The following is a 24,417-nucleotide window of genomic DNA, read 5'->3' on the forward strand; positions in this document are numbered from 1 at the left end:
GGGACCTCTTCAGGGAAAACTACAAACCACTGCTCAACGAAATCAGAGAGGACACAAACAGATGGAGAAACATTCCATGTTCATGGTTAGGAAGAATTAATATCATGAAAATGGCTATACTGCCCAAAGTAATTTACAGAATCAACGCTATCCCCATCAAGCTACCATTGACTTTCTTCACAGAACTGGAAAAAACCACCATGAACTTCATATGGAACCAAAAGAGAGCCCGCATAGCCAAGTCAATTCTAAGCAAAAAGAACACAGCGGGGGGCATCACACTACCGGATTTCAAACTATACTACAAGGCTACAGTAATCAAAACAGCATGGTACTGATACCAAAACAGAGATATAGATCAATGGAACAGAACAGAGGCATCAGAGGCAACACAACATAGCTATAACCATACAATCTTTGATAAACCTGACAAAAACAAGCAATGGGGAAAGGATTCCCTGTTCAACAAATGGTGTTGGGAAAACTGGCTAGCCATGTGTAGAAAGCAGAAACTAAACCCCTTCCTGACACCTTACACCAAAATTAACTCCAGATGGATTAAAGACTTAAACATAAGAACCGGCACCATAAAAACCCTAGAAGGAAATCTAGGCAAAACCATCCAGGACATAGGAGTAGGCAAGGACTTCATGAACAAAACACCAAAAGCATTGGCAACAAAAGCCAAAATAGACAAATGGGACCTAATGAAACTCCACAGCTTCTGCACAGCAAAAGAAAAAGTCTCTAGTGTGAATCGGCAACCAACAGAATGGGAAAAAATTTTCGCAGTCTACCCATCTGACAAAGGGCTGATATCCAGAATTTACAAACAACTCAAACAGATTTACAGGAAAAAAACAAACAAGCCCATTCAAAAGTGGGCAAAGGATATGAACAGACACTTTACGAAAGAAGACATATATGAGGCCAACAATCATATGAAAAAATGCTCATCGTCACTGGTCATCAGAAAGATGCAAATCAAAACCACATTGAGATACCATCTCACGCCAGTTAGAATGGCGATCATTAAAAAATCTGGAGACAACAGATGCTGGAGAGGATGTGGAGAAAAAGGAACACTTTTACACTGTTGGTGGGAGTGTAAATTAGTCCAACCATTGTGGAAGACGGTGTGGCAATTCCTCAAGGCCTTAGAAATAGAAATCCCATTTGACCCAGCAATCCCATTACTGGGTATATATCCAAAGGACTATAAATCGTTCTACTACAAGGACACATGCACACGAATGTTCATTGCAGCACTGTTTACAATAGCAAAGACCTGGAATCAACCCAAATGCCCATCGATGATAGACTGGATTGGGAAAATGTGGCACATATACACCATGGAATATTATGCAGCAATCAGAAATGATGAGTTCATGTCGTTTACAGGGACATGGATTAATCTGGAGAACGTCATTCTCAGCAAACTGACACAAGAACAGAAAATGAAACACCGTATATTCTCACTCATAGGCGGGTGATGAAAAATGAGAACACATGGACACAGAGAGGGGAGTACTAAACTCTGGGGTCTATAGGGGGGAAAGGGGAGGGCCAGTGGGAGGGGGAGGTGGGGAGGGATTGCCAGGGGAGAAATACCAAATGTGGGTGAAGGGGAGAAACCAAACAAAACACACAGCCATGTGTGTACCTATGCAACTGTATTGCATGCTCTGCACATGTACCCCAAAACCTAAAATGCAATAAAAAAAAAGGCACCAATACTTATGCAGCTAACAATGATAATAAAACATATTTAGAGGCGTATAAAGCAGTTCATTATTTAAAAATTGATATTTTCTAAATTTTGGGGGTGTTTGGGGGTATTTTCAACTTTTAATCTGTTAACATTTCTTTTCTTATTTTATGAATATTTCATTTCATATCTAATGTGGCAAAGCCCTGTGCTCCTAAAAAAGTCTGCCTTTTTCAGAATTGGTAGGAACAGAACAGCTTCTCTCAGTGGGATACATAGTCAGGATAGAAAGCAAAACCCACGTACCTCTGGCTCAGTAAATAATCACTTTATGTAAAAATTACATTTCAGTAACAATGTCATAAGTGAATAAGCACTGCTTAGCAATACAGAAGTATAGTCATTATTTATATTCTGTTTTTAAAAACACTTTTTTCCAAGTCATCTTTAAGAATCTTGCTTTCTTACAATTTTCCTCATTTCTTTTTTCTGAACTGACAGAGAAGCAAATTAAAGAAAATTCTCCCACACAGTTTTGGCTATTGGCTCAATTGACTCTTCTCAAAATCTGACTAAGTGCTTCAGTGTGCTACACTATGTGTGTCTGCTCATGTGTAAAGTGGCCCACTTATAACTGGCCTGTTTTCCCTTTTGATGTTATGAACTCACATTTCCAAACACAAGTGTCAGAGAAGCCAGAGGCCATAGAATCCCCTAATGTCACTGGCCTGCCCTCTGTCATGGTCTGACTGGGGAGGCCTGTCTTGACTTAGTGGTACCATAATGGTGGTATCGAGATAGCACAGTTTTGTGATTCTTTGGGTGGGGTTTTTCAAGCAAAGAATGTGCAGTCAAGTACAACTGAACCAAAGGGTGACATGAACAGGAAATTTTTAATTAATTTAAAATTTTAAAGTGTTCTAGAAAGGCACTGCACTTGTATATTAGTTGTGTGATCTTAGTGTGTTAATCTCCTCATTTGTAAAATGAGGATAATGGTATATATAAAGTAAGATACAAGTATTCAATATATATAAAGCTGTTGTTTTATTTTACAATTTACAATATTTTATTTTTCAAACTGTTAAGCAGTTACATTGAGAGACAGAGGAGAGGGCAGCTAGTTATTGATAGATTTTATTTCTATAAGAATCTCACAATTAACTCTCAAATATTGCAGCTAGATCAGAGGCTTCAATAATGCTGCTGACTTATAACCTTCTCTATGCCTCCTGTACACCTACTTCATTTTGCTATCTCTACTGGAGCAGAGATTGGGTTCACCAAACCCATTTATCTTCTTCCTAGACATGCAATTTAGATTGCCTTTCCTGGGCTACTTGGCTGGTAGGTTTGGCAGTGACTGAGTTTTAAGTAAGGACATTTCTTCTAAGACTGGCTTATGAAAACTTTCCAGGCATGATTCTCCATATTTCTTCAGCAGCTAAAGCCTAATACAGATAACCATGGTAATTATAGAAGCCACTGCTAAGGAAGACATAGACATTGGAGGAAAACTCAGATCCCTGAATTATTGCTTTGCAAAGAGTTACCAATCGGGAGTATCAGTTTTGTAAGTAAACAAGAAATGAGTTTTCTATCATGGCACATTTAGGATTTTTTTTAACAGCAGTTGCCTTAAATGAAATATCTCCAAATTGATAGTAATAATGCAATTACTATGAGAGAAATGTGATTTGAACTTCGAAAATGTATTTTCAGATGCTGGAGAGGATGTGGAGAAATAGGAACACTTTTCTACTGCTGGTGGGAGTGTAAATTAGTTCAACCATTGTGGAAGACAGTGTGGCAATTCCTCAAGGACCTAGAAATAGAAATTCCATTTGACCCGGCAATCCCATTACTGGGTATATATCCAAAGGACTATAAATCGTTCTACTATAAGGACACATACACACGAATGTTCATTGCAGCACTGTTTACAATAGCAAAGACCTGGAACCAACCCAAATGCCCATCGATGATAAACTGGACTGGGAAAATGTGGCACATATAAACCATGGAATATTATGCAGCAATCAAAAATGATGAGTTTGTGTCCTTTGTAGGGACATGGATGAATCTGGAGAACATCATTCTCAGCAAACTGACACAAGAACAGAAAATGAAATACCTCATGTTCTTACTCATAGACAGGTGATGAACAGTGAGAACACATGGACACAGGGAGGGGAGCACTACACACTGGGGTCTATTGGGGGAAATAGGGGAGGGACAGTGGCGGGGTGCTGGGGAGGGATAGCATGGGGAGAAATGCCATATGTGGGTGAAGGGAAGGAAGACAGCAAATCACACTGCCACGTGTGTACCTAGGGAACTATCTTGCATGTTCTGCACATGTACCCCAAAATCTAAAATGCAATAAAAAAATAAGTAAATAAAATAAAATAAAAGGAAAACCTACAGAATGTAAAAAACATATTTTCAAATCATATATGTGACAACTTATGAAAGAACAATTACAACTCAATAATAAAGACAACTGAATTTTTAAAACAAAAAAAGTTGCAATATGCAATTTTTGTGAAGATTAATATAATTGCCTCAGTGATACTGCATGATAAATTACATATGTTATAGTTAACATTACTATTATTGACTCAACAGATTTTTATAAGCATTTACTAAGTGAAAGTTGCTATGGCATATCTAACAATAAAATAGTTGACAAGGACTCTCATCTCATGAAGCTTGTGTGCTACCATCCCACTTAAAAAAATCTCCTGTTGCTATTAGCACAATGATGTAATGACTTGTTCCTGTGTTCCTATTGTTTAATTCTCTGGTCCTAATATGAACCCTGAAGATATTATCAGAGTGCCTCCCATATAATAGATCAATAATAAACTTTTTCAAATGAACAAATATTGCGGCCATGGTTTGAATTTTAAAAAGCCAAAAATTACAATGGCTATCTGCATGAGGGAGGACAGAAGTATATATTAATATAGGTCTCCATGAATGTATTAAAAGACCTCCAAACCATTATATAAGCTGTAAGCCTCAAAGAACTTGGATCAACCCTTGAATAACAGGTTTGCAGGTATAATAGTTAAGTTTATGTGTCAATTTGACTAGACCATAGGGTATCTTGGTATTTGGTCAAATATTATTCTGGGTGTTTCTGTGAGGGCTATTTTGAGTGAGATTAACATTTAAATCAGTAGACCAGTAAAGTAAATCACCCTTCATAAGGTGGGTGGCCCTCATCCAATCAGCTGAAGTTCTTAATAGAACAAAAGGCTGACCTTCCCCCAAATAAGATAGAATTCTCCTGCCTGGCAGCCTGCAAACTGGGACATCAACTCTGTGAATTTAGAACTTGCAGTCTCCATATGCCTAAGCTAATTCCTTATAATAAATAAGCAAATAACCAACATGTGATATGTGTGTACGTGTGTGTGTGTGTCTGTGTGTATAAACAGAATAATGTATACTGCATATTTTAAGGAGATATGTGTGTATATATTCTAACAGAACTAATTATATATACTAATATGTGTGTATATATATGTTATATATTGAGGTGTGTGTGTGTGTATATATATATATGTGTATGTATATATATATGTGTGTGTATATATATATATATATGTTCTGTTTCTCTAAAGAATCCTAATACATTAACGTAAAGAAGCTAAGTTAAATTTTGGCTTTGAATCTGTGACTCCTCTGAGATATTTTATATACTAAAAACATGACCTGGATTATGGAGTGCATGTTTTTGGCCTAAAAAATCATATATCAAAAGTAAAATCCCAAAGGACTTGTTCCGCTAACCATTCACCACTCTTTATTGGAATGGGCATAATACTATAAAACCATAGTATTTACCTTTGATTGAGCAATGAATTCAGTTTGAACATCTGATAGAATCAGTATCCTCCACTAGAATGCAAACTCCATTGCGGAAGGAGCTTTGTTTATTGCTCTATTCCCAGTGCCTGGGACAGTAGTTGGTAGGTAATATACATTTGGTAAATATTTTGAAATGAAAGAATACATAAGTAAACTCTCTATAAGAAACATGCATGGACACAGCCCCATAACCTCAAAGCAAGTTCAACTGTGCACACAATATCCAGATCCTAAGAAGTTTGAATTGTGGCCCTTAGCTAAGATGACCTATAAGTGGTGTCGGGAAAACTGACTAGCCATGTGCAGAAAGTAAAAGCTGGACCCCTTTCTTATACCTTACATTAAAATTAACTCCAGATGGAGTAAAGATTTAAACATAAGACCTAACACCATACAAACCCTAGAAGAAAACTTAGGCAATACTATTCAGGACATAGGCATAGGCAAGGACTTCATGACTAAAACACCAAAAGGAATGGCAACAAAAACCAAGATAGACAAATTCCCATTTGTCTATCTAATTAAACTTAAGGGTTTCTGCACGGCAAAAGAAACAATCATTAGAGTGAACCAGCAACCAACAGAATGGGAAAAAAATTTTGCAATCTACCCATCTGACAAAGGGCTAATACCCAGAATCTACAAAGCACTAAAGCAGATTTACAAGAAATAAAAACAAACAAACCCATTCAATAGTGGGCAAAGGATATGAATAGACACTTTTCAAAAGAAGACATTTATGAGGCCAACAAACTTATGAAAAAAATGCTCATCATCGCAGGTCATTAGAGAAATGCAAATCAAAACTACATTGAGATACCATCTCACAGCAGTTGGAATGATGATCATTAAAAAATCTGGAAACAACAGATGCTGCAGAGGATGTGGAGAAACAGAAACACTTTTACACTGTTGGTAGGAGTGTAAATTAGTTCAACCATTGTGGAAGACAGTGTGGCGATTCCTCAAGGACCTAAAAATAGAAATTCCATTTGACCCAGCAATTCCATTACTGGGTATATACCCAAAGGATAATAAATCATTTTATTATAAAGACACATGCACACGTATGTTCACTGTGGCAATGTTTATAATGGTGAAGACCTGGAACAAACCCAAATGCCCACCAATGATAGACTGGACAAAGAGAATGTGGCACATATACACCATGGAATACTATGCAGCCATCAAAAAATGATGAGTTTGTGTCCTTTTTAGGGACATGGATGAATCTGGAAATCATCATTCTCAGCAAACTGACACAAGATCAGAAAACCAAACACCGCATGGTCTCACTCATAGGTGGTTGTTGAACAACGAGAACACATGGACACAAGGAGGGGAGCATCACACACTGGAGTCTTTTGGGAGGTGGGGGGTTAGGGGAGGGACAGCGGGGGGTGGGGAAGTTGAGGAGGGACAACAGTGGGAGAAATGCCTGATGTAGGTGACAGGCAGATGGAGACAGCAAACCACCATGGCATGTGTGTACCTATGCAACAATCCTGCCAGTTCTGCACATGTACCCCAGAACTTGAAGTACAACAACAACAACAAAAGAGCATTACTTCACAATTTCTATATTTTTCTATTTATAGATTTTGACATTATATTTGTTTAAGAAATAGAGGAAAAACAGAATCAGAGAGACAAGAAAGATATATAAACTGACAACCAACCTCCAGAAACCCATGCACTAAAGCCTACAATTTCCAGTCTGGTGAGCTTACTTGACAGCACCAGATTGCACACAATATTTTTTCCAAAGAGATATGTAGATTTAAACATCTCTCTTTGACTTCCCCCTTTTCAATAGTGAGAATAATATAATGGATTTGTGTTTCATGAATTGGTTCCTAAATTATTCCGTAGAAAACTGAGGGAGGAAAGAATGTAATAAATGTCAGACTTTGATATGTCCATAAAAGTTCTTTAAAGTCCAGCTTATCAGGGGCAATGAATATAATCTTTAGCAGTACCATAAAATATAGTAAAAGCCATAGGGGTTTAGGTTCAGTGGAACTGCAAAGATCTTAACCCACTATCACTCAACAGAGGCTAGGAAAGGAATAGTCTTAACAGTACTCTTTTGAATTCAGATAGCTGGAAACTCAGCTCTCAAGATCAATTTTAAAGAAGGTCACTCAAGTCCAAAGGAACATATGATGAAAATAAATGAAAACTAAATAAAAATCAAGGTCATTTAAGAGTTTCCATAGTAGCAACAGTAACTAACATTTTAATGCACTTAATAGAATGTTCAAATTGCATGACAATCCAGTAACATGAAAATAATTTTGAGATAAGTGCAGCTCTATGATGCTAAGTAACTAGTAAGTGACACCGCAGGATCTTGTACGCAGAATCCTTAGACCACAGTTTTCAATCTCCAATGATGCCACCAGGAAACTTTATGAAGTGACTCAATCAGACCACTCTCCGATCGGAGTGGCTAATGGAAAAGGAAACCCACTCAACAGCAGAAAGCAGCTCACTCAAATGACAAAGTGGTTTTGCAAATCCCAAATGTCTGTGACCTAAAAAGAACAAATTGCCTTTCTCACTATTAAGACAATTTGTCCACATTTAGGACTCATATAGAAAGCAAAATAAAGGTAGGAAAGACAAGATATAACTGATCTTAATACTCTTTGTCTATTTTAATCTGCTCAAATCAGTTTCCTCCTGGCCAGCAGGTGTCCTCTGGCTGAGAAAAATAAATAATGGTGTAGTCTCCCTGCTATTCTCATGTATTGTGAACCAGGTGAGCAGTACCAACTTATACTAGGATATATAGAGTTAATTTCTTTTGTCATAAACAAGAGGAATATTTCAGGAAATCTGTACTTCAGCAAAACACATAGGATGTTTTGACATTTAAGAATCACTGTTTTCCTGTACAGAAATATAGATAATATACCCACAACTGTTTTGGCAGTTATATAATCTCAGTATTTATTTCCAAACTATTTATCAGAAAATGAAACATATTGTTACTTGAATACTTTTACTAGTTGTCACAGGCTTTTTAAAATTAAAGTTGAATATAGCTTGTTTCTCTCTTCTGATCTCTTTAGAAAAATGTTGCTTTTCTTTTTAAGAAACGATCTGAGGCTGGGCGTGGTGGCTTACCCTGTAATCCCAGCACTCTGGGAAGCCGAGGCGGGTGAATCACGAGGTCAACAGATCGAGACCATCCTGGTCAACATGGTGAAACCCCGTCTCTACTAAAAATACAAAAAATTAGCTGGGTAGGTGGCGCCTGCCTGTAATCCCAGCTACTCGGGAGGCTGAGGCAGGAGAATTGCCTGAACCCAGGAGGTGGAGGTTGCTGTGAGCCGAGATAGCACCATTGCACTCCGGCCTGGTAACAACAGCGAAACTCCATCTCAAAAAAAAAAAAAAAAAAGAAAGAAAAGAAAAGAAAAAGAAACGATCTGATCTTTAGGAAATCCCAAGATGGCTGAATAAGAGGCAGCTCCAGAAAGCAGTTCGCAGCAAGAGAGACGCAGAAGCCAAGTGGTCTCCACAATGCCAAACGAGGTACCAGGTTCATTTTGTGGGTCTGGTCAGACAGTGGGTATAAACCAAATAGGGCAAGTTGCGGCAAGTTGGGGCACTGCCCTACCCAGGAGGAGCATGTAACCAACTGGAGGACCAGGGAATCTGCCCCTCTGGGACTTTGGTTCAGATACAGAGCTGTATCCAAGCCCTCTACAACCCATAGAACAGGAGATCTTCGCTGGGCTGAAAAGCCTTAGTGAGATGCCTGAACAGGGCCGGACAGCAACTTCGGCCCTGGGGCTGTCAGCATAGATATAGGGGAAAGCACTGGCAGACACCGAGAAAGCCAAAAAGCTGGTGGGATGGATGGAGCTACCCGCCTCCCGGTAAGAAGGGAAATGGAACGCAGGAAAACAGCCCAAATGGCAGGATGGGCCTCCGACTGCTGCCGGCCGCACAAAGCTCAGCAGGCCAAAAAACCATCACTCCAGAGTCAGGCACCCAGAACATCAATTAGAGAGCCACCAGGAATGCTCCAGGTCAGCGGGCAGAAGGGAAGCTGCCATTACAGAAACCTGCTTAATTTCCCTGAGTAAATAAAAGATGCAGCAGCTCCACTGAATCTGTGGCAGCCCAGCCACACCTCCCCAGGCAGACAAATGAAAGGCTGTCTCCCCAAGCAGCTACCTGAGATCAAAGCTATATAAATCCAAGAGACAGAGAGAAACCAGCGCAAGAAGAATGAAACCATCAAAAACCAGAACGTCTCTCCCCCACCATGAGTTCACGACTCCTCATCAGCAAGGGAACAAAGCAGGAGAACAAATTTGACTAATTTGGTCTTTACCATTTTGTTCTTTTTTGCAGTAGCTGGTACTAGTTTTTTCTTTCTGTGTTTAGTGCTTCCTTATGCAGGCTTCAGAAGGTGGGTAATAAGAAACTGCTCTGAGTTAAAGGAACATGTTTTATCCAAATGCAAAGAAACTAAAAACCTTGAAAAAAGGTTAGATGAAATGCTAACTAGAATAAACAGCTTAGATAAGAACATAAATGACTTGATGGAGCTGAAAAACAAGAACTTTATGAAGCATACACAAGTTTCAATAGCTGAATAGATCAAACAGAAGAAAGGATATCAGAGATTGAAGATCAATTCAATGAAATAAAATGAGAAGGCAAGAAAAGAGAATGAAAGAAATGAACAAAGCCTTCAAGAAATATGGGATTATGTGAAAAGACCTAATGTATACCTGATTGGTGTACCGGAAGATGATGAGGAGAATGAATCCAAGCTGGAAAACGTTCTTCAGGATATTATCCAGAAGAATTTCCCCAACCTAGCAAGCCCAGCCAACATTCAAATAAAGGAAATGCAGAGAACACCACAACAATACTCCTCTAGAAGAGCAACCCAAGGCACATAATCATCAGGTTCGCCAGGGTTGAAATGAAAGAAAAAAATACTAAGGGCAGCCAAAGAGAAAGGTTGGGTCTCCCACAAAGGGAAGCACATCAGGTTCACAGCAGATCTCTTGGCAAAAACCCTACAAGCCACAAGAGAGTGGAGGCCAATATTCAACATCCTTAAAGAAAAGAACTTTCAATCTAGAATTTCATATCCAGCCAAACTAAGCTTCATAAGTGAAGGAGAAATGAAATCCTTTATGGACAAGCAATTGCTCAGGGATTTTGTCACTACCATACCTGGCCTGCAAGAGCTCCTGAAGGAAGCACTAAACACAGAAAGGAAAAACCAGTACCAGCCACTGCAAAAAAGAAGCAAATGGTAAAGACCAACAATGTAATGAAGAAATTACGCCAACCAAAGGGCAAAACAACCAATCAGTAATAAAATGGCAGGATCAAATTCACACATAGCAATATTAACATTATATAAATGGACTAAATGCCCCAATCAAAAGACACAGACTGGCAAATTAAATAAAAAGACAAGAACCATTGGTGTGCTGTATTCAGGAAACCCATCTCATGTGCAAAGACACACATAGACTCAAAATAAAGGGATGGAAGAAAATTTACCAAGCAAATGGAGAGCAAAAAAAAAGCAAGGGTGGCAATCCTAGTCTCTGATAAAACAGACATTAAACCAACAAAAATCAAAAGAGACAAAGAAGGGCATTACATATGGTAAAAGAATCAATACAACAAGAAGAGCTAACAATCCTAAATATATACACACCCAATACAGGAGTACCCAGTTACATAAGGCAAGTCCTTAATGACCTACAAAGAAACTTAGACTTCTGCAAAATAATAGTGGGAGACTTTAACACTCCAATGTCAATATTAGGTAGATCAACAAGACAGAAAATCAACAAGGAAATCCAGGACTTGAATGCAGATCTGCATCAAGCAAACTTAATAGACATTTACAGAACTCTTAACCCCAAATCCACAGAATATACATTCTTCTCAGCACCACATTGCACTTATTTTAAAATCAACCACATAATTGGAAGTAAATCACTCCTCAGCAAATGCAAAAGAACAGAAATCATATCAGTCTCTCAGATCACAGTGCAACCAAATTAGAACTCAGGATTAAGAAACTAACTCAAAACCACACAACTTCATGGAAACTGACAACTGGTTCCTGAATGTAGACTGGTAAATAATGAAATGAAGGCAGAAATAAAGATGTTCTTCAAAACCAATGAGAATGAAGACACAATATACCAAAATTTCTGGGACACATTTAAAGCAGTGTCTAGAGGGAAATTCATAGCAATAAATGCCAACATGCGGAGCAAGAAAAGGTTGAAAATTGACACCCTATCATCAAAATTGAAAGAGTTACAGGAGCAAGATAAAAAAAACTCAAAAGTTAGCAGAAGAGAAGAAATAACTAAGATCAGAGCAGAAGTGAAGGAGATAGAGACACAAAAAAAACCCTTCAAAGAATCAATAAATTCATGAGCTGGTTTTTTGAAAAGATCAACAAAATGGATAGGCCACTAGCCAGACTAATAAAAAAGAGCGAATTATCAAATAGATGCAATAAAGAATGATAAAGGGCACCTCACCACTGATTCCACAGAAATACAAACTACCATCAGAGATTTCTAAAAAGAACTCTACGCACAAAAACCACAAAATCTGGAAGAAATGAATAAATTCCTGCACACTTGCATTCTCTCAAGACTAAACCAGGAAGTAGTTTAATCTCTGAATAGACCAATAACAAGGGCTGAAGTTGAGGTAGCAATTAATACCCTATTAACTAAAAAAGCCCAGGTCCAGACAGGTGTACAGCCAAATTCTACCAGACTTACAAAGAGGAGCTGTTATGATTCCTTCTGAAACTATTCCAAACCATACAAAAAGACAGAATCCCCCCCAACTCATTTTATGAGACCAACATCATCCTAATACCAAAACTGGGCAGAAATGCAGCTAAAAGAGAAAACTTCAGGCCAATATCCATGATAAACATTGACACAAAAATCTACAATAAAATACTGGCAAACAGAATGCAACAGCAAATCAGAAAGCTTATTCATCATGATCAAGTAGACTTCATCCTAGGGATGCAGAGCTGGTTCAACATAAGGAAGTCTATAAATGTAATCCATTACATAAACAGAACCAAAGATAAAAACCACATGATTATCTCAATAGATGCAGAGGAGGCCTTTGACAAAATTCAACAGCCTTTATGCTAAAAACCCTCAATAAACTAGGTATCAATGGTATATATCACAAAATAATAAAAGCTATTTATGACAAACCCACAGCCAATATCACACTGAATGGGCAAAAACTAAAAGCAGTCCCTTTGAAATCTGGCACAAGACAAGGATGCCCTCTCTCACCACTCCTATTCAATACAGTATTGAAAGTTCTAGCCAGGAAAATCAGGCAAGAGAAAGAAATAAAGGGTATTCAAATAGGAAGAGAGGAAGTCAAATTGTCTCTATTCACAGATGACATAATTGTATATTTAGAAGACCCCATCATCTCAGCCCAAAATCTCCTGAAACTGATAAGCAACTTCAGCAGTCTCAGGATACAAAATCAATGTGCAGAAATCACAAGCATTTCTACACACCAATAACAGACAAACAGAGAGCAAAATCAAAAGTGAACTACCATTCATAATTGCTACAAAGAGAATAAAATACCTAGGAATACAACTAATAAAGGATGTAAAGGACCTCTTCAAGGAGAACTATGAACCGCTGCTCGAAGAAATAAGGGAGGACACAAACAGATGGAAAAACATCCCACGCTCATGGTTGGGAAGAATCAAAATCATGAAAATGGCCATATTGCCCAAAGTAATTTATAGATTGAACACTATCCCCATCAAGCTACCAATGACCTTCTTCACAGAACTGGAAAAAAACATTTCAAACTTCATATGAAACCAAAAGAGAGTCCACATAGACAAAACAATTTTATGCAAAAAGAACAAAGCCAGAGGCATCACGCTGCCTGACTTCAAACTATACCACAAGGCCACTGTAATCAAAACAGTATGATACTGGTAACAAAACAGAGACATAGACCAATAGAACAGAACAGATGCCTCAGAAGCAACACCACGTATCTACAATCATCTGATCTTTGACAAACTTGACAAAAACAAGCAATAAGGAAAGGATTCCCTCTTTAATAAATGGTGTTGGGAAAACTCACTAGCCATGTGCAGAAAGCAGAAACTGGACCCCTTCCTGACACCTTACACTAAAATTAACTTCAAATGGATTAAAGATTTAAACATAAGACCTAACACCACAAAAACCCTAGAAGAAAACCTAGGCAAAACCATTCAGGACATAGTCATAGGCAAGGACTTCATGGCTAAGACACCAAAAGCAATGGCAACAAAAGCCAAAATAGACAAATGGGATATAATTAAACTCCAGAGCTTCTGTACAGCAAAGGAAACAATCATTAGAGTGAACTGGCAACCAATAAAATGGGAAAAAATTTTTGCAATCTACCCATCGACAAAGGGCTAATATCCAGAATCTACAAAGAACTAAAACACATTTACAAGAAAAAAAACAAACCTATTCAAAAGTGGGTGAAGGATATAAACAGACACTTTACAAAAGAAGACATCGATGAGGTTAACAAACATATATAAAAAAAAGTTCATCATCACTGGTCATTAGAGAAATGCAAATCAAAACCACACTGAGATACCATCTCACATCAGTTGGAATGGTGATCATTAAAAAATCTGGAAACAACAGATGCTGCAGAGAATGTGGAGAAATGGGAACACTTTTACACTGTTGGTAGGAGTGTAAATTAGTTCAACCATTGTGGAAGACAGTGTGGCGATTCCTCAAGGACCTAGAAATAGAAATAGCATTTGACCCAGCAATCCCATTACTGGGTATATACCCAGAGAATTGTAAATTATTCTATTATAAAGACGCATGCACACATATGTTCAGTGTGGCACTGTTTATAATGGCAAAGACCTGCAACCAACCCAAATGCCCATTGATGATAGACTGGACAGGGAAAATGTGGCACATATACACCATGGAATATTATGCAGCATCAAAAATGATGAGTTCCCTTGTAGGGACTTGGATGAACCTGGAAACCATCATTCTCAGCAAACTGATACAAGAACAGAAAATCAAACACCGCATGTTCTCACTCACAGGTGGATGTTGAACAACGAGAACACATAGACACAGGTAGGGGAGCATCACACACTGGGGTCTGTCAGTGGGGAAATAGGGGAGGGAAAGCGGGGGTGGGAAGTTGGGGAGAAAAAGCATGGGGGGAAATGCCAGATATAGGTGATGGGGAGGAAGGCAGCAAATAACACTGCCATATGTGTATCTATGCAACAATCTTGCATGTCCTTCACATGTACCCCAAAACCTAAAATGCAATTAAATAAATAAAAAGACACATGCACATGTATGTTCATTGTGGCACTGTTTACAATAGCAAAGACCTGGAACCAACCCAAATGTCCATCATCTTTAGACTGGATAAAGAAAATGTGGCACATATACACATGAAATACTAAACAGCCATAAATAACAATGAGTTCATGTCATTTGTAGGGGCATGGATGAATCTGGAAACCATCATTCTCAGCAAACTGACACAAGAACAGAAAACCAAACACCATATGTTATCACTCATAGGCAGGACAATTAGAACACATGGACACAGGGAGAGGAGCATCACAAACTACAGTCAGTGGTGGGGTGGGTAGGTGAGGGACAGTGGGAGTGGAGGGGGTGGGGAGGAGTAATGAGGGGAGAAATACCAGATATAGGTGATGGGGGTATGAAGGCAGCAAACCACCTGGCCATGTATGTACCTATGCAACAATCCTGCATGATCTGCACCTGTACCCCAGAACCTAAATTACAATTAAAAAAAGAAACAATCTAATATTCTTAATTCTATTCCAGATTGAAAATCATTACTGTGAATTATATTTTATAATACATTAACTGGTAAACTAAAGCTCATAGCCCATATTCCATTTCCCAAGTTTTAGGCCTAGAAGCCCATAGCATCTCTCTTCTGCTTTGTCTAGTTTTCTATTTACAACAGCCCACCACCAGATGTTATTACTTGACATGACATTATATATCACAGCCATGAAGGTGGCATAAAGATTTATGTCCTATTCATGAATAGTTGACAAATTCTATTTTCATTTCACAATGGATGAATGCAAATCACTTGGCCTTAATGTTTCAAAAATAAAGTTATTACTCTTTGGCACTCTTTCTGGCTTGAAAAACTGTTTGGCCTTCAAAACACACACAAACACATATACACATGCTACATGTATATGCACACATGCATGCACATACATTTTTTTCAGGTTGCTGATATATTCTGAAGCCTGACTGCCTTTATATAACCTTCAGCTTCTATTATTGTTTTTAGATCAGCACATTAGGCAAATACGCATGGCTTTATTTTTCATTTGCATTGCTTATCCCCAATGTGTGTGTTTTCTTTTGTTTTTATGTTTGTTTTTGTTTGTTTGTTTTCTCTCTAGCACTAAGTTACCAGGGCCTCTGATTGATGTACTTGCTATCTTGCATATTAATTTGAAACTGATTTTCTCATTTGTCTTCACAATTCACAATTCCATCTTGCATAGATTGGAGTCCCATTTTAGAGATCAGATACTTCATTCTTCTCACACTTAGGCCTCTCTATACATGAACAGTTCTGCTTTGTCTAATCTGCCTACTTTTTGCTTAAAGTGTATTTTTGTTCTTACTTTAAATATTGCATAGGACTTGCAATATGCTCCTACACAGTATGATTTTATAGTATTAGTCTAGGCTCTGACATCTAAGAAGCACCGTTAAGAGACTATAGAATCTTCACTTCTGCCATTATCCCACAGCAAGTACTCACAAATGCTTTTTGACTGACAGTTACTTCTGGAAGATATGGAAAATAAGCATCTTCACTAGATACTGAGTTTGACTTTGAAAAGACAAGGGTAACATATTTCTTGGCTTAGAAATTTATTTTTTAAATTCTGAATCTCAATTAAAATGTAATAAACCAAAAGCTGGCATTATCCCAAGCAGGTGGAGAGATGTGATCTTGATTTTCAAAATACTATGGTCTTAATTTCAAGTTCAAAAGCCACAACACAAGTGGTAGATGAAAATACAGAGGAAAATTTGTGATTAGGCCAAATCAGTTCTCATGGCCCTTTCAATCGAACTAAAGGTTCCATCCAGGAAAGGTGGAAGAGAAATTAGAAAGGAAGAGAGTTCAATCAGAGAGGCTGGTGTCTGGAAAATTTATCATCTTGAATGAAGTCATACATGAGGTAGAACAACTGAACTTTCTTTAATGCTGAAATTCTGAAGATAGCCTGTACATTGCTTCCTAGGTCAATCCCAGGGAGACTACATATTTCCTGTGGAAGCTCCTCAAGCCCTCATAATGAGCATAAGCAGAGTAGAAATAGTAGCATAGCTGGTTGGTCTAAGCAGTGGAGAGCTAGAACCAACCCTGAGATTTCTGTAGGACCAGAGTGAAATGGGAGAGCATCTCAAAGTCCACCGGGACATTCCAAAGAGGAGTTTAAGTGAGCTCTGAGACAGAGCTCTCCTGTCCACAGGGTGTCTCACAGACTGCACTACATAATGTGGTTTGGACCCTCATTCCAGAGATCAGATGAGGAATATTTTATATAAAATGCCATAATGGAAAAGGACCACACACAATGAACTCCATCCCACCACAGGACTTAGATCAGGATCTATGAGATACTCTTTCCTCCCTTATATGATGAATTTCCATACTCTTCTTCCCCAGTTTGAGTTTAAACTTAAATGATTGTTGAGATTATTCCACTGAAGTTTACCTGAAATTGACTAAATGAAGTTTTCTTAACTATGGTGCCTTTGCTGTCAAATAATGTTAACATTAGCCACTCTGGAACCAGATCAACTGGGTCCAAATTTTAGCTTTGCCTAGAATTTATGTCATTGGATGAGTCACATTAGTGTCTGTGCCTAAGTTTCCTCATACATAAATTGGGTAAAATAAGTGATTTCCTTATGTTATTGTGTGAATTAAGTGAGCTGACATATATAATGTGCTTAGAAAAATACCTATGGCAAGTGAAATATAATAGTACTGTTCTGCATCAAGTAGAATGGGTACTCAAGATAGAAATTAATGTTAAACAGTATACTTTCCCACACCTAAGTTTAGGGCATATTGAATATACAAATATTACAATAATATATTACTATTAAAGAAATTTAGAAATAAAACTTAAAGATAATTTAGTTCAAGATTTATTTGTAGAGATAAGGAGAATGATATTTTATTTTTTATTGCATTTTAGGTTTTGGGGTACATGTGCAGAACATGCAAGATAGTTGCATAGGTACACACATGGCAGTGTGATTTGCTGCCTTCCTCTCCTTCACCCACATCTGGCATTTCTCCCCATGCTATCCCTCCCCAGCTCCCCCACCCCCCACTGTCCCTCCACTATTCCCCCCAACAGACCCCAGTGTGTAGTGCTCCCCTCCCTGTGTCCATGTGTTCTCATTGTTCATCACCTGTCTATGAGTGAGAACATGCGGTATTTCATTTTCTGTTCTTGTGTCAGTTTGCTGAGAATGACGTTCTCCAGATCCATCCATGTCCCTACAAAGGACACGAACTCATCGTTTTTGATTGCTGCATAATATTCCATGGTGTATATGTGCCACATTTTCCCAGTCCAGTCTATCATCGATGGGCATTTGGGTTGGTTCCAGGTCTTTGCTATTGTAAACAGTGCTGCAATGAACATTCGTGTGCATGTGTCCTTATAGTAGAACGACTTACAGTCCTTTGGATATATACCCAGTAATGGGATTGCTGGGTCAAATGGAATTTCTATTTCTAGGTCCTTGAGGATTCGCCACACTGTCTTCCACAATGGTTGAACTAATTTACACTTCCACCAACAGTGTAAAAGTGTTCCTATTTCTCCACATCCTCTCCAGAATCTGTTGTCTCCAGATTTTTTAATGATCACCATTCTAACTGGCGTGAGATGGTATCTGAATGTAGTTTTGATTTGCATTTTTCTAATGACCAGTGATGATGAGCATTTTTTCATATGATTATTGGCCTTATGTATGTCTTCTTTTGTAAAGTGTCTGTTCATATCCTTTGCCCACTTTTGAATGGGCTTGTTTTTTTCTTGTAAATCTGTTTTAGTTCTTTGTAAATTCCGGATATCAGCCCTTTGTCAGATGGGTAATCTGCAAAAAATTTTTTCCCATTCTGTTGGTTGCCGATTCACTCTAATGACTGTTTATTTTGCCATGCAGAAGCTGTGGAGTTTGATTAGGTCCCATTTGTCTATTTTGGCTTTTGTTGCCAATGCTTTTGGTGTTTTGGTCATGAAGTCCTTGCCTACTCCTATGTCCTGAATGGTTTTGCCTAGATTTTCTTCTAGGGTTTTTATGGTGCCAGGTCTTATGTTTAAGTCTTTAATCTATCTGGAGTTAATTTTAGTGTAAGGTGTCAGGAAGGGGTCCAGTTTCTGCTTTCTGCACATGACTAGCCAGTTATCCCAACACCATTTATTAAATGGGAATTCTTTCCCCATTGCTTGTTTCGGTCAGGTTAAGGGGTACATGTGCAGAACATGCAAGATAGTTGCATAGGTACACACATGGCAGTGTGATTTGCTGCCTTCCTCTCCTTCACCCACATCTGGCATTTCTCTGTTGTAGATATGTTGTGTTGCCTCCGATGCCTCTGTTCTGTTCCATTGGTGTATATCTCTGTTTTGGTACCAGTACTATGCTGTTTTGATTACTGTAGCCTTGTAGTATAGTTTGAAGTCCGGTAGTGTGATGCCTCCTGCTGTGTTCTTTTTGCTTAGAATTGACTTGGCTGTGTGGGCTCTCTTTTGGTTCCATATGAAGTTTAAGGTGGCTTTTTCCAGTTCTGTGAAGAAGGTCATTGGTAGCTTGATGGGGATAGCATTGAGTCTGTAAATTATTTTGGGCAGTATGGCCATTTTCACGATATTGATTCTTCCTAACCATGAACATGGAATGTTTCTCCATCTGTTTGTGTCCTCTATTATTTCATTGAGCAGTGGTTGGTAGTTCTCCTTGAAGAGGTCCTTTACGTTCCTTGTTAGTTGTATTCCTAGGTATTTTATTCTTTTTGTAGCAATTGTGAATGGCAGTTCATTCTTGATTCGGCTCTCTTTAAGTCTGTTATTGGTGTATAGGAATGCTTGTGATTTTTGCACATTGATTTTATATCCTGAGACTTTGCTGAAGTTTCTTATCACTTCCAGGAGATTTTGGGCTGAGACGATGGGGTCTTCTAGATATACTATCATGTCGTCTGCAAATAGGGACAATTTGGCTTCTTCCTTTCCTATTTAAATCCCCTTTATTTCTTTTGCTTGCCTGATTGCTCTGGCTAGAACTTCCAGTACTATATTGAATAGGAGTGTGAGAAAGGGCATCCTTGTCTAGTGCCAGATTTCAAAGGGATTGCTTCCAGTTTTTGCCCATTCAGTATGATATTGGTTGGTGGTTTGTCATAAATAGCTTTTATTATTTTAAGCTACGTTTCATCAATACTGAATTTATTGAGAGTTTTTAGCATAAAGTGTTGAATTTTGTCAAATGCCTTCTCTGCATCAATTGAGATAGTCATGTGGTTTTTGTTTTTGGTTCTGTTTATGTGGTGAATTACGTTTATAGACTTGCAAATGTTGAACCAGCCTTGCATCCTTGGGATGAATCCTACTTGATCATGGTGGACAAGCTTTTTGATATGCTGTTGCAATCAGCTTTCCAGTATTTTAATAAAGATTTTTGCATCTATGTTCATCATGAATATTGGCCAGAAGTTTTCTTTTCTTGTTGGGTCTCTGCCGCGTTTTGGTATCAGAATGATGTTGGTCTCATAAAATGATTTGGCAAGGATTCCCTGTTTTTGAATTATTTGGAATAGTTTCAGGAGGTATGGTAACAGTTCCTCTTTGTGTGTCTGGTAGAATTTGGCTGTAAACCCATCTGGACCTGGGCTTTTTTTGTGTGGTAGGCTCTTAATTGCTGCCTCAACTTCAGACCTTGTTATTGGTCTATTCATAGTTTTGGCTTCCTCCTGGTTTAGGCTTGGAAGGACACAAGTGTCCAGGAATTTATCCATTTCTTCCAGGTTTACTAGTTTATGTGCATAGAGTTGTTTGCAATATTCTCTGATGATGGTTTGAATTTCTGTGGAATCTGGTGATTTCCCCTTTATCATTTTTTATTGCATCTATTTGGTTAGTCTCTCTTGAGAATCAAATTTTTAAAGGGTAAAAAAATTGACTAATAACTTTCATGTAATTAATAAATTTCAGAACTGCGATATAAACTCCACACAACATTTTTTTCATTCAGTGTGCCAGGTATTGTGCTACATGTTAGAGGCACCTACAGGCCCCCATCTCACAGAGCTTACAATATGCCAGGAAATATACCAGGAAGGAAAGTGACATGTTATGGTAGAAGAAATACATGGTGATGTATTTCTAGGAGCCAAGCAAGCCTTTTTAAAATAGTAACTTGAAGCCAAAATCTAAATAAAGAGTGGGATTTATACAGATGAAGGGATGGGGTTAGAATACCCAAGGACAAGGCAGAGCTATAAAGGTGGCCCCAGAGTTGAGAAACAATATGACTTGTTTAAGGAGGTGATATAAATTCAGTATGTTTTAGCAAAGACTGCAAAAGGAAGGACTGAACAGAAAGCAGTAACAGAATAAGATTTTTAAGTAGTTTTGTAAATTATGATGAGGAATTTGGACTTCATTTTAAAGACAGTAAAAAAAATTATGTGTTTAGCTAAACAGATAACTAAGGATAGAAAATTTACATTTTTTAAGGATCTTTCTAAATATAGGAGGAAAACAGACTGGACGGGGAAGATTAGAGTCAGGGCAACCATTTAAAGAAATTGTTGTATCCAAGAAAAAGTCTAGGTCTTCTGTCTTAATATTCTTTGTTCTTCTAAATGTCATCTTTGTCAGAAAACAAATAAAGCAGAGATATGAAAAAAAACATAGAGACTAAAAATGATTTTTGCTATACTTAAGTCATCTTAAACCCTTTTCATATCGATCACAGGTAGTCAGACCAAGAAGTGACCTTAAGGAAACCAACCTCAGATTTTATAAAGTGTCTTGTTCATGGCCTGGTAAATGGCAGAGTCAGAACTATATCTCATGTCTGACCTGCTAGCCCAGTGCCTTCCACTGCACAAGCCTGTAACAATCCTTTTGGAATGAAGGTCAGAGTCACTGCAGTCACTAAGAGGCTAAGAGGCTAAGAAGCCTATAATCCTCAGCAGACTGTCCTGAGGAGAGATACCAACCAGACCCTCAGTGACCTAGCAGCCTGGGTCAGTGGGAGCCTTGTCATCAAATAAGAACATGCTGCTCTGGTGGTTTGTGCTGTGTTTTGAAATATATTGTTTCTCCCCTCTCTGAAAAAATATCAATTAAAATTAATTTAAGATTCAAACTCAGTGAATAACATAGTTCAGTTCAGCATGGAAAATAGTTTAACAGTACATTTATAGAACACTGTAATAAGCAGCTAATTGCTTTCAACCACCTAATTGTTAGGCTATCCTGATGGTTAGAGAAAACATTTTATATTAGGCTGAAACATTCCTGCAGTTTCTACGGACTGGTCTGATTATTCCCAAACTGCTTCAGACTCATCTTACAAATAAATAGGAGAGAAATAATAAAGACTTACCCTCTGGAGCTTCAGAACGCCATGAAGTATTTTCCAGTTAAATAAAAAATACTTGGGGTCAAGCCTGGGCTTGGGGAAAGAGTTCAGTTAGTTCAAGTTCATTTTAGAATTCAAATCTTAGATTCAAAATAATTCAGTTCTCTAGAAGAACCTATGCATAAAAGATAGATAGTAAAGGGATTAAGTGCCCTAAAATTCAGGAAAACAAACTCAGAGTCGAGGCCCGGAGACACAAAGCATTGACAATATCCAGTACCTGCTCCATTGCAACCCTGGATTCTCTGCAGTTTGGGGGTTTGTTTTTTGTTTGCTTGTTCATTTTGCAATAAGCAAGTCTCCAGCAGCCAGGGTCTGTTGGGCAATTGTCCTAAGAATGGTTTTGGCATGCTGGTGACTCAGTGACACAAACAATTCTAAAGTACTACTCTAGAGCTTCATTAAATTCGGAGCTTGGAAATTCACAAATACCCACCACTTTAACAGAGCTTCCAGATCCTACCCCAGCTCCTGCTCATCACTGCAGCTAATAAGGCTCCTTTAGGTCTGGAAGTCAAGGGAGTAGATCCAAATCTAGGAATTTCATCTACTTCCTCCTCTCCAGACCATGCAGCTTTGAGATTCCCATTAGGAGAATATAAAAATCTAAAATAATCCCAAACACCTGTCACATAAACAGGAAGAGATCTATTATCTTTAAATAAGGACTATTTTTTTCAATTTACTTTAAAAAAAATTTAAGGATGGTCAAGTGAAGCAGTGGGAGTGCAGAAGGAACAAGAAAATCTGTAACTGGTTATGACCAATAAGTTATAAACACCACTTCACTCAGACCAGCCAAACAAAGGACTATCTATTATGGCTGAATACTAAATGTGTCAAAAGGAATAGGTCTTGCCTTGTGGTGGCTTTGGACAGTGAACGTCTATAAAATGTTTTAATTTTTAAAAAAAAATCATTTGTTTGTAATAATTATGGGGTTCAGCATTCAATCTCAGGATCTAGGCAAGATAAAGGATTGCAGAGACTGGTACTTTAATCGTGAAATAACAAGCCATCTATAATCCCTGACCACAGCTTCAAGAGTTCAGTTGGTCATTCTTATAGCTTGTAGAAAAATAAAATAGTGACACTCAAAATAATCACAGGGTATTTATTGGTTGGTCTAAACATGTGACATAAATACTTCTCCAACCAAGAGCAACTTGGAGGAGGTTGACTGAGTCTGCTACTGGTTGACAGTCACTCTAGGACAAGCTGTTATCTTTTGTCATATCTCCCAGAATCACAATTGGGCACGAGAAAAATTAAGATAATCTGAAAGAAGTTAAGCTAAGCTAAAAGTAGAAACATTTGGAAGTAACAGAGCATCTCTCTTGTTTGTATTTTGCTAAGGTATTTCCCTGGAATGTCTCTGGATGAAGAACCAGGCTGTTTTTATACTTTTAAAATCAGAATATTAGCATCTAAAACGGCCCATGCTAAACTTTGTGTATGTGTACACACAAGTGTGTTGCATGCACACATGCACATACTGTTCATACATATTTACCCACTATGCTTTCGAAACAGGCTTTTTGATAACTGCAAGGTATTTCTTATTTCTGGGGGAAAAAACATTAAGTTCTTTCTCAGTTCACCCCAGGAAATACCAGCTCAGATCAGTTCAGTGAAAACACTATGATCAAGTTTAGCCGACAGCTCTTTAGGGAGATACTGCGTCCATCATCTTCTACCCAAACAGTGGTAGAGGATTATTGTTTCTAATTTTTCACTCCCTCTTTGCTAATGATTAATACTTAACACTCTCTTTGCCATGTGACTTTGCTCAAGCTCCCATTAGAGTAAGCCAACATGACTTGGCTATGTGATTTGCTTTAGCTAATCAAACATTAATGACTGTAAGAGCAGAGGCTTTAGACATGCTTACATAACTTGGCTTGGCTCCTATCATGTCTGCCATCATGATGAGAAAAGCATGTCCCTAATAGTCGCTCATTCCAGAATGACACATGTAAAGCAAAACTGAGCCCAACCAACAATCTACAGTCAAGC

At 38.2% G+C, this 24,417-nt stretch overlaps 1 long non-coding RNA gene across 5 annotated transcripts in view; it reads right to left on the bottom strand.

The window, feature by feature from the left end:
- LOC144579016 (uncharacterized) overlaps positions 1-24,417 on the bottom strand; it is a 357,175-nt gene that overhangs the window by 120,306 nt on the left and 212,452 nt on the right. For 4 of the 5 annotated variants that reach the window (XR_013525780.1, XR_013525781.1, XR_013525779.1 and 1 more), the window contains one exon: positions 22,366-22,429. The exons of the other annotated variant lie outside the window; for it this stretch is intronic. This is a non-coding gene — a long non-coding RNA (uncharacterized LOC144579016). The remainder of the gene's footprint in view (positions 1-22,365; positions 22,430-24,417) is intronic. 5 annotated transcript variants of the gene reach the window in all.

The sequence above is a fragment of the Callithrix jacchus genome, chromosome 1 (genome assembly GCF_049354715.1).
Source record: "Callithrix jacchus isolate 240 chromosome 1, calJac240_pri, whole genome shotgun sequence".
NCBI classification, from domain to species: Eukaryota; Metazoa; Chordata; class Mammalia; order Primates; family Cebidae; genus Callithrix; species Callithrix jacchus.